This window comes from Gallus gallus, chromosome 1 (genome assembly GCF_016699485.2).
Source record: "Gallus gallus isolate bGalGal1 chromosome 1, bGalGal1.mat.broiler.GRCg7b, whole genome shotgun sequence".
NCBI lineage: Eukaryota > Metazoa > Chordata > Aves > Galliformes > Phasianidae > Gallus > Gallus gallus.
In genome coordinates this window covers 314,177-328,354 of record NC_052532.1, presented here as the reverse complement: position 1 = coordinate 328,354, position 14,178 = coordinate 314,177, and the positions used below count along the sequence as shown (strand labels likewise).

The 14,178-nt window shown below is 55.7% G+C and overlaps 1 protein-coding gene across 2 annotated transcripts in view; it reads right to left on the bottom strand.

Annotated features, from left to right (window-relative positions):
* The window catches only part of LOC107055489 (C-type lectin domain family 2 member D-like), a 134,836-nt gene that overhangs the window by 68,045 nt on the left and 52,613 nt on the right, over positions 1-14,178 (bottom strand). The window lies entirely within an intron of this gene.

The following is a 14,178-nucleotide window of genomic DNA, read 5'->3' as shown; positions in this document are numbered from 1 at the left end:
GTTCACCTACTATTTGTCAGCTTGTGGTGAATACAATTATCGCGCCAGTGAGACGCGACATGCCAGACTGCCAGATTGTCCATTACATGGATGATCTTCTGCTTGCAGCTCCGACAGGTTCCCAACTACAAGCCCTAGAAGCACGGGTGTCAGGCGCGCTCACGGGTGCAGGTTTCACGATCTCCCAAGAAAAGGTACAACGAGGGCAGGGGATAGAATTCCTGGGATATAAGTTTGGATCATCCACGGTTATCCCCGAGGGCCTGGAGATTAAGCCTCACGTAACCAACCTGTGGGATGTTCAGAAACTGGTAGGGGCTATCCAGTGGGTCCGGGGAGCGCTGGGTATTCCACCCCGATTAATGAAGCCCTCTTACGACCAGCTGAAGGGCTCAGACCCACGGGAAAGGAGAGAGTGGACCCCAGAGATGGACGCTGCCTGGCGAGAAATACTATCACTGTGCTCAACAGCAAGTTCGTCCAGGTGGACACCGGGTATCCCCCTAGAGGGCGCTGTTACTCGCTGCCAGGATGGGGCCGTAGCTGTCATTGGTCATGCACTGGGCTCCTGTCCACAACCTCTGCGCTGGCTGTTCTCAGCACAGCCGGTGCGGGCATTTACCCCGTGGGTGGAGCTTCTTTCCCTGCTACTTAGTAAGGCAAGGACAGCTGCATTTAGGGATTTTGGAAAGGATTTGGATATAGTCCACCTGCCCAGGTTCTTCCGAGATTCGCAGATCTTGCCTGACGAAATCCTCCTGGCCCTGCATGGGTTCGGAGGCAAGCTTAGGCATGCGGGTTCCCTTCCGATTTTCGAGCTGGCACGCCCGCTCCGGGTGTCACTCCGTCTTCGGGTTGTTGCTTCTCCCCTTGATGGTCCGGCAGTATTTACGGATGCCTCTTCATCGACAGGTCAGGGGGCGGTTGTCTGGAAGAACCAGACGGGTGACTGGGAAATTAGAACATTTCAAGATCACGGTGTCAGTGTTCAGACACTTGAGGCGCAGGCGGTCGCGATGGCACTGCTCCTCTGGCCAGACACCCCTTGCAATGTAGTCACTGACTCTGCTTTCATTGCAAAAATGTTACTACGAATGGGGCAGGAAGGGCAACCCAGTACTTCGATTGCCTTCCTCTTGGAGGAAGCATTGACGGCAAGGACAGCGCCCGCTGCTGTTCTTCATGTGCGAAGTCATTCAGACGTTCCGGGATTCTTTACAACTGGCAATGCCCTCGCTGACCAACACGCGGGGCACAAGGTTCTTACGGTGAGGGAGGCTAGAGACCTACATTCTACGCTACACCTAGGGGCTCGAGCACTGTCAAGGACATGTTCTATTCCTATGGCGGTGGCCCGGGAGGTGGTGCAGGCATGCCCTCACTGTAATTCGGCCCCTGCGCTTAGTGCGGGAGTGAACCCTAGGGGAATTGCGCCTCTCGACGTCTGGCAGACGGACTTCACGCTGGAGCCTCGTCTGGCGCCGAGGTCTTGGCTTGCGGTTACTGTTGATACCGCGTCCACTGTCATTGTTGCTACCCAACATGGCCGCGCAAATTCTTCTGCAGCACAACATCACTGGTCGGTGTGCGTCGCGACATTAGGCCTACCGAGTCACATTGAGACAGACAATGGCTCTTGCTTCATCTCGCGCTCCACCAAGGAGTGGCAAGCGCGTTGGGGCATCACGCATAGTACTGGTATCCCTGGCAACTCGCAGGGCCAGGCTATTGTCGAAAGAGCGAATCGGCTCCTCAAGGAAAAGTTGCGTGTCCTTGGGGAGGGGGAAAATTACAGGGGAAAGATTCCAGTGAGCCAACAGGGAGAGTTGTTGGCTCGTGCGTTGTATGCATTAAACCATTTCGAACGGGGGGAGAATCACCGCACCCTATGCAAAAGCACTGGCAACCGAGGATTATTGAAGAAGGACCACCGGTGAAGATTAAGATCGACAATGGGTTATGGGAATCAGGGTGGTCTATTTTAGTTTGGGGCAGAGGCTACGCGGCGGTCAAAAACAAAGAGTCGGGAAACATTATATGGGTTCCATCGAGGAAAGTTAAGCCAGAGTTTGGCCTCAAGTAACGAGAACTGAGCGTTTCTGTTGCAGGCGTGGCTACTGGGGAAGCCGAAGGCCCCGACACCGGAGAAGCGGAAAAAAACACTTATATGGGTGCGTGGACCACCAAAGACAAGCCAGGACACGGACCCGGCAACACAACCGTTACTGCCCACACCGAGAAATTTGGTTCTATCTCTGCTAATGTGTCTGTATCTATGTTCTTTGCCAGGGGGTGGCACGGCTATTGACTTCTTGCTTTTAGCTCAAAGCCACGGATGTGAGGATGTCGAAGGGTTCTGTTGCTTCAACTTAAGTGATCACAGCGCATCGATCCATAAACAACTACAGTGGATGCAAGGCCACACACAGAAGATCAAGGTGCAGGCCGATCCCTTCGGTGAATGGTTGGAGGGTCTGTTTGGGGTACTAGAGCCGTGGCTAAAACAAATGCTTAAAACGCTTATCGTAGGTTTAGCAGTATTCTTGGCTATTATGCTCTGTCTTCCATGCTTTGTTCAGCTTCTTAAGGCATGCTTAAGAAACTTCATAGAGGAAATCTCACGTCAGCAGTACGTGTATCAGCGCATTCAGGAGCAATTATAGACACACTTAGGAATAGAAATAGAGTTAGGATTTGCGTTCGCGTTGTTACGGGTCAGCTTTCTATGGCATGGGGAGGGGGAGATGTTGTAATAGGCGTGATCGGGGTCTCGGGATGTAACGTGTCAGGCTCCTCCCCATGTGTTAGGTACGTGCCACGTGTACCATCCAGTGGGCGTACACGAAGGGTTAAAAGATATATAAGTGCTTGTTAGAACTTAATAAACGCCATTTTGCCGCTCATCATATTGGTGTCACCTCGGTATTTGGCCAAGCCGCAGGCTCCCCTAAGCAACGAACATCACGGTTGCCTGCGAAAGGCAACAGAAGTCTGCTATTTGGAGGTCTGAATCTGGGGGACCCCTTTTGGGGTTCCTATTTTGGGTGTCCCCTTTTGGGGTCTCCAGTTGGGGTCCTCTTTTTTACGGGTTCCATTTGAGTTCCCCATTTTGGGGGCTCCCATTATTGACGGGACAATTATCTAGTTGTGATGGTTATTTCAATATCAATGCTGTTTGATACCATTATTGCCCCAGTTCCTGCTACGCGGCGTTACAAACACCATCGTTACTGATCATCGTGGCCACGATCATACACCATCATCATCCTTTTCTCATGAAGAGCCCCAAAGCCCCCATGATTCCCCCCATGTCTGGGAGTCTGCGCTCTGGGGGTCCCTTTTGGCATCTGCATTTGAGGTCCCAATGTGGGGTCCTTTTTCGGGGGTCTCATTTAGGGGTTCAGTTTCGGGCTCTCCATTTGAGGTCCCCACCTGGAGATCCCTTTCGGAGGACTCTATTGTGGGGGGGCACATTTTAGGGTCTCCATTCGGCGTCCCCCATCGTGAGGGGTCACACAATCACAGAGCTGTAGGGGTCGGGAGGGACCTCCGCAGCTCACGGAGTGCAGCCCCCGCCCCAGCAGCTCCTCCAGCAGCTGCACAGGAGGGCGTCCGATGGGAGCGCGGTGCCTGCAGAGGAGGAGACCCCCCAGCCCCGGGCAGCCCATCCCAGCGCTCCGCCGCCCACACCGTGCAGACGTTCCTTCGCACGTTGGTGCGGAGCTTCCTGTGCTCCACTGTGCGCCCATGGCCCTGTGTGCTGTCCCCGCGGAGCGCTGAGAAGAGCTTGGCCGCGTCCCTTTGTCTCCCACGCCTCATAGAACAGAATCATAGGATCCGTCAATCACAAGGCTGGAAAGGACCTGCAAGGTCATCCGCTCCGACCGTCCTCCCGTCCCCATTGCTACAAGCACTAAGCCGCAGCTCGTAGCTCCTCAGCCAGACGCCTCTTCAACACTGCCAGGGACAGCGACTCCACCACCTCCCTGGGCAGCCATTCCAGCGCCTGACCGCTCTCTGAGAGAAAACGTTTTTCCTTACGTCCCACCTAAACCCGCTCTGCTGCAACTCGTGGCCATTTCCTCGGGTCCCGTTTGCTGCCCGGGAGAAGAGGCCGAACCCCTCCTCACCACAACGTCCCTTCAGGAAGTTGGAGAGTGCAATGAGGTCTCCCCTGAGCCTCCTCTTCTCCAGACTGGACAATCCCAGCTCCCTCAGCCGCTCCTCCTAAGGCCCGCGCTCCAGACCCCTCACCAGCTGTGTTGCCCTCCCCTGGACACGCTCCCGGGCCTCCATGTCTTTCTTGCCCAAAAAGTGAGGGGCCCAAAACTGGACACGGTACTCGAGGTGCGGCCTCATCAGTGCTGAGTACAGGGGGACGATTGCCTGCCTGCTACTCCTGGCCACACTCTTTCTAACGCAGGCCAGGATGCCCTTGGCCCTCGTGGCCACCCGGGCACACTGTCGGCTCGTGTTCAGCCGAGCATCAAGCAGCACCCCCAGGTCCCTTTCCTTTCACAGTCTTCCAGCCACTCGGCCCCAAGCCAATAGCGCCGCGTGGGGCTCTTGTCAGCTTCCCCTGGGGTTGGGGAAGTTCCCCTGGAGCTGCCAGGACCTGGAGCAGCGCAGCCAGCAGTGTGAGCACAGCACAGAGCAGCGCTGCGTCCCGCGGGGCTCAGCTGCCATTTTGTGCTCCAGGTTCCCATTGGGTCTGTCTGGGATGGGCTGGGATGGGGTTTCCCATTCTCCTCCCTCCTGTGCTCAGGTTCCCGCTGCGAGGCGGAGGCCGATGTGCGTACCTGATGTTGCCTTTCGCAGGCAACCGTGATGTTCGTTGCTTAGGGGAGCCTGCGGCTTGGCCAAATACCGAGGTGACACCAATATGATGAGCGGCAAAATGGCGTTTATTAAGTTCTAACAAGCACTTATATATCTTTTAACCCTTCGTGTACGCCCACTGGATGGTACACGTGGCACGTACCTAACACATGGGGAGGAGCCTGACACGTTACATCCCGAGACCCCGATCACGCCTATTACAACATCTCCCCCTCCCCATGCCATAGAAAGCTGACCCGTAACAACGCGAACGCAAATCCTAACTCTATTTCTATTCCTAAGTGCGTCTATAATTGCTCCTGAAAGCGCTGATACGCGTACTGCTGACGTGAGATTTCCTCTATGAAGTTTCTTAAGCATGCCTTAAGAAGCTGAACAAAGCATGGAAGACAGAGCATAATAGCCAAGAATACTGCTAAACCTACGATAAGCGTTTTAAGCATTTGTTTTAGCCATGGCTCTAATTCCCCAAACAGACCCTCCAACCATTCACTGAAGGGATCGGCCTGCACCTTGATCTTCTGTGTGTGGCCTTGCATCCACTGTAGTTGTTTATGGATCGATGCGCTGTGATCACTTAAGTTGAAGCAACAGAACCCTTCGACATCCTCACATCCGTGGCTTTGAGCTAAAAGCAAGAAGTCAATAGCCGTGCCACCCCCTGGCAAAGAACATAGATACAGACACATTAGCAGAGATAGAACCAAATTTCTCGGTGTGGGCAGTAACGGTTGTGTTGCCGGGTCCGTGTCCTGGCTTGTCTTTGGTGGTCCACGCACCCATATAAGTGTTTTTTTCCGCTTCTCCGGTGTCGGGGTCTTCGGCTTCCCCAGTAGCCACGCCTGCAACAGAAACGCTCAGTTCTCGTTACTTGAGGCCAAACTCTGGCTTAACTTTCCTCGATGGAACCCATATAATGTTTCCCGACTCTTTGTTTTTGACCGCTGCGTAGCCTCTGCCCCAAACTAAAATAGACCACCCTGATTCCCATAACCCATTGTCGATCTTAATCTTCACCGGTGGTCCTTCTTCAATAATCCTCGGTTGCCAGTGCTTTTGCATAGGGGTGCGGTGATTCTCCCCCCGTTCAAAATGGTTTAATGCATACAACGCACGAGCCAGCAACTCTCCCTGTTGGCTCACTGGAATCTTTCCCCTGTAATTTTCCCCCTCCCCAAGGACACGCAACTTTTCCTTGAGGAGCCGATTCGCTCTTTCGACAATAGCCTGGCCCTGCGAGTTGCCAGGGATACCTGTACTATGCGTGATGCCCCAACGCGCTTGCCACTCCTTGGTGGAGCGCGAGATGAAGCAGGAGCCATTGTCTGTCTTAATGTGACTCGGTAGGCCTAATGTCGCGACGCACACCGACCAGTGATGTTGTGCTGCAGAAGAATTCGCGCGGCCATGTTGGGTAGCAACAATGACAGTGGACGCGGTATCAACAGTAACCGCAAGCCAAGACCTCGGCGCCAGACGAGGCTCCAGCGTGAAGTCCGTCTGCCAGATGTCGAGAGGTGCAATTCCCCTAGGGTTCACTCCCGCACTAAGCGCAGGGGCCGAATTACAGTGAGGGCATGCCTGCACCACCTCCCGGGCCACCGCCATAGGAATAGAACATGTCCTTGACAGTGCTCGAGCCCCTAGGTGTAGCGTAGAATGTAGGTCTCTAGCCTCCCTCACCGTAAGAACCTTGTGCCCCGCGTGTTGGTCAGCGAGGGCATTGCCAGTTGTAAAGAATCCCGGAACGTCTGAATGACTTCGCACATGAAGAACAGCAGCGGGCGCTGTCCTTGCCGTCAATGCTTCCTCCAAGAGGAAGGCAATCGAAGTACTGGGTTGCCCTTCCTGCCCCATTCGTAGTAACATTTTTGCAATGAAAGCAGAGTCAGTGACTACATTGCAAGGGGTGTCTGGCCAGAGGAGCAGTGCCATCGCGACCGCCTGCGCCTCAAGTGTCTGAACACTGACACCGTGATCTTGAAATGTTCTAATTTCCCAGTCACCCGTCTGGTTCTTCCAGACAAACGCCCCCTGACCTGTCGATGAAGAGGCATCTGTAAATACTGTTGGACCATCAAGGGGAGAAGCAACAACTCGAAGACGGAGTGACACCTGGAGCGGGCGTGCCAGCTCGAAAATCGGAAGGGAACCCGCATACCTAAGCTTGCCTCCGAACCCATGCAGGGCCAGGAGGATTTCGTCAGGCAAGATCTGCGAATCTCGGAAGAACCTGGGCAGGTGGACTATATCCAAATCTTTTCCAAAATCCCTAAATGCAGATGTCCTTGCCTTACTAAGTAGCAGGGAGAGAAGCTCCACCCATGGGGTAAATGCCCGCACCGGCTGTGCTGAGAACAGCCAGCGCAGAGGTTGTGGACAGGAGCCCAGTGCATGACCAATGACAGCTACGGCCCCATCCTGGCAGCGAGTAACAGCGCCCTCTAGGGGGATACCCGGTGTCCACCTGGACAAACTTGCTGTTGAGCACAGTGATAGTATTTCTCGCCAGGCAGCGTCCATCTCTGGGGTCCACTCTCTCCTTTCCCGTGGGTCTGAGCCCTTCAGCTGGTCATAAAAGGGCTTCATTAATCGTGGTGGAATACCCAGTGCTCCCCGGACCCACTGGATAGCTCCTACCAATTTCTGAACATCCCACAGGTTGGTTACGTGAGGCTTAATCTCCAGGCCCTCGGGGATAACCGTGGATGATCCAAACTTATATCCTAGGAATTCTATCCCCGGCCCTCGTTGTACCTTTTCTTGGGAGATCGTGAAACCTGCACCCGTGAGCGCGCCTGACACCCGTGCTTCTAGGGCTTGTAGTTGGGAACCTGTCGGAGCTGCAAGCAGAAGATCATCCATGTAATGGACAATCTGGCAGTCTGGCATGTCGCGTCTCACTGGCGCGATAATTGTATTCACCACAAGCTGACAAATAGTAGGTGAACAGGCCATTCCCTGAGGGAGAACCTTCCATTGAAACCTTTGAGCTGGGCCCTGGTTATTCCGTACAGGGACTGTGAATGCAAAAGCCTCCCGGTCCTGTTCTGCCAAAGGGATGGAGAAAAAGCAATCCTTAAGGTCAATGACCACAAGGGGCCATCCCCTGGGAACAGCTGCAAGTGATGGACCGCCTTGCTGAACGGGACCGAACTGGACGAGCTGTGCATTAACAGCCCGAAGATCATGCAATAAACGGAAGGACCCCGATGGTTTCCGGATAACAAAGATGGGCGTGTTCCACCTACTAAGTGACGGTTCAATGTGTCCCGCCTCCAGTTCCCTGAAGACCAGCTGTGTCAGCGCTGCTAATTTATCAGTAGGAAGGGGCCACTGATCCACCCAAACGGGAGACGCTTCCCGTTTCCAGCGTAATGGGATGGCAAAATGCAGCGCAAGGTGGTACACAGTGGCCCTTAGTATAAATTTGTGAGTCGAACTCCCAAGGACGTGAGAAAATCACGCCCTAAGATTGATCCTTCCACCGGTGCCACGAGGGGTTGCACCAACACCGGTGCCTCCATCATCCCACTCCTATCAATGATAGCGATCTCCACTTTCTCTGCAGCCCCTTTTGTTGGGACTGTGCCTCCCACTCCCCCAATATGCTGCCAATGCGAGGTGAGTGGCCAGTTCGGCGGCCAATCGGCCTCCGCAATCACTGTAACGTCCGCACCAGAATCTAGCAAAGCCGTAAAAAGCATGGTTCGAGGTCCCTCTTTTAGGGGCCGCGGACCCGCATATGACATTATCACCTTAACTAGTGGACGGTCCCCCAGTCCCATGGCTAATGGCACGGTGGGCATGTTCTCCTTGGCCCATTGCTCTGATTTGGGAAGGTGCCCTGGGCCCGAGGCGCCCTCCCTTGGCCGTTTCCCTGCATCGCCTCCTTGATCTTCCGGCAGTTACGCGCCGTGTGGCCCTCCCCACCACACCACTGGCATTTTTTGTCTGTGTCTGTTTTTGAGCCACCTTTATTCGGACAGTTGGTCCTAAAGTGTCCGGGTTGTCCGCACTTATAACAGACACCTTTCCCTCCCCTGTCCTTGGGGCGTGTAGCTGCCTGTACTGCGAGCTGGAGGGCTGCGGCTAAGCCCTCATTTGTTAACGGAGCAGCGCGCTGATGGTCAAGCACATATTTGATAAGTTCCCCTGGGGTTGTTAAGTTGCCTGGGGCCGCCCTAATAATTTGCTGTATGTCCGGGAGCGATTTTTGCTTAAGGCAATCAATGATAACAGGACCTTGGGCCGGCTCTGGAAGATCGGACCCCTCAACTGCACGAATCAAGCGGTTCGCAAATTCGGCAAAAGGCTCCGAAGGGCCTTGTTTGATATCCGCCCACGGGAGAGTAGGCTCTGTAACTCGAGCCAGCTCCCGAAGGGCCTGTAGGGCCGCAGTTGTGACTGCAGCTAACTCTCCCGGTCTCAACAGCCTAAGCTGGCCTTCCGGAGATCCCACCATGCCGTCCGCTACACCCTGGAGACGCGCTAATGTGGTCCTATCCCCTCGGCCCCGACCATTGGCTGGGTGTCGGGCATCTCGGGTGGCTGCCGCCACCACTGCTTGCAACTGTGTATTCCAAGCATCATACCACAGGGTGTACTGAACCGGTTCAAGGATCACATGCATGAGGCTGATCACATCGTACGGTAGTAGGCTAGTAGGCCATGAGGGCCTCTACCGCCGCCATTGTTACTGGGGAACGCAGCCCCTTTGTTTTAAGAATTTCAGAAAGGCGGGTTATTGCTTTAGAATCTAGAGGGACCCACGCCGGGCCCTCTGTCTTGACTATGACTGGAAGGGCTAGCGGCGGCCGTGCTGGGTCGGCTGCTCGTAAGTCCTCCCTCACCCGGGCCCAATCAGTGAGCGTGGGCGGAGCCCACGGGGTGGGTGCTGTGGGACTGCACCCCTCAGGGGTGGACCCCTGGGACGTTGGCCACGGGGCTCCGCCCCTGCATTCACCGCAGGGCGGGATGGTGCAGTCCGCCCCGTTGGGGAAGTTGCTACAGCAACAGACTGAGCTGCACTCGTTATCACAACACACGGGTTGCGCTGTACCTCCTTGGAATGCCGTACCCTCCCCCGAAGCCTGCTTATCAGCCCTGCAGGAGATGTTACCACATTCCTCCAAGGACCTTCCCCCCCCCTCCCCGACTGACTTCAGTGAAGGATATAAGCCTTGAGAGGGATACGGAGGTGGGGGTGTTGTGGCCTCCACGCTTGAGCAATTCGATGCAACTTCGTCCTTCTTTGCTCCCGGAGCTATCGTGGTAGGATGGGTTGTAGGGACTGGCGCCACCTTATCTCCAGCCGGACCTGCACGAGGAATGAGACCCACTCCCGGCCCCGCCACCTCTAACCCCAATAGCTCCCTGGCTCGTTCGCCCGCAAGTTTCTCCTCGCGCGCAGCCTTCAATCCTCCCAGAATCAAACCCCAAGTTTTAAATTCTGCTGCTTTTTGAGTGACCGTTGCTCGTTGGGATAAGGCAGCGGTAATTGAATCCCAATTACTGTGGTCATAAATCTCGTGGGGCGATGTTAACAGCCCCTCCCTCTCAAGCAACGAGAGGACCGCAGCTATCTCCTTCTGAGAAGGAGCATGCTTCCCGTTATAAATCTTACACACATGAACGATCACCTTTATGACGGCTTCCATGACGCCCCCGATCCTCCTCCCGATTGAGACCAGGATCCCAGGCTCTTCTCCGGCGTGATTCCGGAGGGTATATCTGTCGCTCGTCCGCGACCTCCACCGACAGAGGGGTGACTGCAGATTCCCTCTGTCCCCGGGCTTGTCCCCCGGCTTCCACCGCCCAGCAAGTGCTAACGCCCCACGGTGGGCTCCTGCCCCGTCAAGCAGACAGCCGACTCCTTCCCCTAAGCATCACGTCGGGGTCACCACTTGTTGCCTTTCGCAGGCAACCGTGATGTTCGTTGCTTAGGGGAGCCTGCGGCTTGGCCAAATACCGAGGTGACACCAATATGATGAGCGGCAAAATGGCGTTTATTAAGTTCTAACAAGCACTTATATATCTTTTAACCCTTCGTGTACGCCCACTGGATGGTACACGTGGCACGTACCTAACACATGGGGAGGAGCCTGACACGTTACATCCCGAGACCCCGATCACGCCTATTACAACACCTGAATGGGGACGGGATCAGCTCAGCCCTCTGCCACCTACCAAAATATTGGGTCTGCAGCAGAAGCAACCACAACTTCCTCTGTTAGAATGGGACATATCCACAGTGACAGATCCCATCGCAGGCAGCTCATGCCAACGCTGCTGGGCACTGCCATGCCATCCGTGTGTGCTGGAATCCACCTCTTTCCAGCGCTCCTGCAGTTGCTCCTGTATGGACTCAGCCAGCTGTGCTGCTCGTCAGCTCTCGGGGAACGTGTCAGACTGCACCGTGCCTTAAAGGTCAAAGGGTAATGGGAGGATCCCATGGTGATGCCCCACTGCGGCCAGACCCGAGGGTGGGGGTATTTCTGCCCTCCTTTCGGGCTCTGTGTCACATCGTGGTGCCACCACCGTGTCACATCACGGTGCCGTCGCTCCCAGCCGCCGTCTGACTTTGGCTGTGGGCGATGTCGCTCCCGGTGCTGTTGCGCGGCCGTAGCCCTGCACGAGGGTTTCTGCACTCACGGTTCTTGCTGAGCCGCGGTCTTTTGTAACCGCGCTGAGCTCTCATTCAAGGTGCCATGGATTGTGTCCTCTGCAGTCACTGCTGCTCTGTCCCTGTGATGGCGGCAGCAAAGGGAGGGCGCGCTCGGTGCCGCTGTGTGTGTCGCGGAGAGGGCTGGGAGAGCAGCTCTGCCAGAAGGAGCCCCGCGGCACAGCGCCGTCACCGCCCGCAGCGGAACACAGACCGCTGAACACCATCCTCTGCCTGCAGCCTTCGACACAGCTCCTACAGATTTAGCCGCTGCTGTCCAACTAATACGTTCAATTCTGTCCCCGGGGACATATTTTTGGACCCAGGCAGTCTTCTGTTGTCTGCTGTTCTGCCGGTTTCAGTCTCACTCACACGGGTTTCGCTACTGAAGCAGAATCCTTCAGTTCCAAAGACGTAAACTCACTGAAGTTCTCCCTTCGCATACGTATAATGAAGCTGAGCACCACCTGATGCCATGACTCAAATGGAATGCAGCGGCTGCAGATGGTCCCAATGGCAGTGAGCAGTGGCTGCCATTGCTGTCGCTCCGTGCTCTCCGCGCTCTGGCAGATCAGGTGGCCCCGCGCTCCCGGTCCCCAGAAGCCCCGCACTGCACAGAGGGATGGCATTGCTCGCCCGGCCATCAACCGCTCAGCACTCCTCCCCATGCAGAACTGACACCGATGTCACACAGCTCCGTGTGCATGTGTGCTCCTTGCACACCCGGCCAGAGAAGCCACACTTTGAGACTACAACAGCAGCAGCAGTGCTGGAGAGTGGGACGGCAGCACTGGCATTGGTTGTACTGCGGGGTACTGCAAAGGGGGCAGAGGGCGGCCTGGGGGGAACTGTGAATGGGTCAGCCCATGAAAGGGAAGGGAACGTTCAGTGGGCCTTCATCTTATCTTTAGCACTGCTACTGTTGAGGTAATGGAACGGAGGAGAGAGCAGAAAGGGAAGGAAAAGGTAGAAAAGGGGAAAGGGGAGGGATAAAGGGAAGGCAGGAGCAGGAAGGGAAGGCAGGAGCAGGAAGGGAAGGCAGGCGAGAGCAGAAAGGGAAGGCAGGAGCAGGAAGGGAAGGCAGGAGCAGAAAGGGAAGGCAGGAGCAGAAAGGGAAGGCAAGAGCAGAAAGGGAAGGCAGGCGAGAGCAGGAAAAGAAAGAAGGTGAGAGCGGCAGAAAGGGAATCAGACAGATGCCCCACGCAAACCTGTGGGTGGCCAGGCTGCTGGCTGCAGAGTGCCGGAGCCCGGCTCTTGCAATGGAGGGCAGCAGAGACAGCACCTGTGTCAGATGTCAACAGGGGAATGGTCTGATTGGGGCGGCTGAGGTGGAGGATGAAGCAGAGAGGTTGAGAATGATCAGAGAGAGTGAGAGAGAGACTGACGGGTTGGACGCTGCAAACAGCAAACAGGTTGGGAACAGGAAGCGGGTTGAGGGCGCAGGGTAAATGGGAGGATCCCCTCCCCTGTTGTCGCCAGGCAGTAGGGGGGACCTCAGAGGCTGGGGGGAATGGAGACGGCTCCCTGCTCCAGGAAGGACGAGAATCCGCTCCCAACCTGCCCCACCTCCCCACTTACCCGTGCAGAACCGGTGTGGGGTCCTGCAGGAGGAACTGGCTGCTCAACTGGAGCAGAGGCAGCCTGCTCCAGAGGTCTTACCTCAGAGGATAGGCCCTCCAGCAATATGAGCACCTCTGCCATGATGAAGAGAAGGGTTCCGGTTGTTGGCGACTCAGTCCTGAAGGGAACAGAGGCCCAGTGTGCAGAGCTGACCCTCTTCTCAGGGCAGTCTGCAGTTTGCCCGGAGCCCGGATCAGGGACATCACCACGACACCCCCCACCCTGGTGCGCCCCACAGACTGCGGCCCGCTGCCGATCTTCCAGACAGGCGGGGGTGTTGGAAACATCCAAATACTTTATCAGGACGGTGTCTCTGATCAAAGCACACTGTATTCCCAATTGCACTGCCGGCCGTCCCGCAAGCAGCAGCGCCTGCAGAGACAGCGTTACCTCTTTGTGCCCCATTACCCCACGCTGATCTCTTCCTCTCCCGCTTCCTCATTGGCTGAATACGTCGGGTTCAGAATCTTCCCAGCGCTCAGCTAAACAAACAGATACGGGCTAAACAGAAATTGCCGTCGGCTGTACATGTATTTGGCTAATTCTTTAACTTCTCCTCCTCACATTTCTTTATCAGTCCAGTCTCATCTCTCCAGCACCAAGAATTCCAACATAATGAGCCTGTTGATATCCTTGCCAAGGGTTTTGATTTCCAAAGGCATTCTCACACTGTTCAGGAGGGGGGTGTCAAACTTGTCCTGAACCGATGGCTCAGAGCTATTCCACATGGCTGCACAGACCAGAGCTGCACTCTGGGTGAGGAGGGGGTGGTCCGGGAACGTCTGGGTGGGATCGAAGTGCACAAATCCGTGGGCCTCGATGGGGTGCATCCACGTGTGCTGAGGGAGTGGGCAGAGGTGAGTGCCAGACCGCTCTCTGTCATCTCTGATAGCTCTTGGAGAACAGCAGAGTGCCTGAAGACTGGAGGAGAGCCAGTGTCACTGCAGCCTTCAAAAAGGGCAAGAAGGAGGATCCTGGAAACCCCAGGCCACGCAGCCTCACCTCTGCCAACGCACGGGACCCACGGCTGTAGCGGAACGGATCTCCATCCCCCA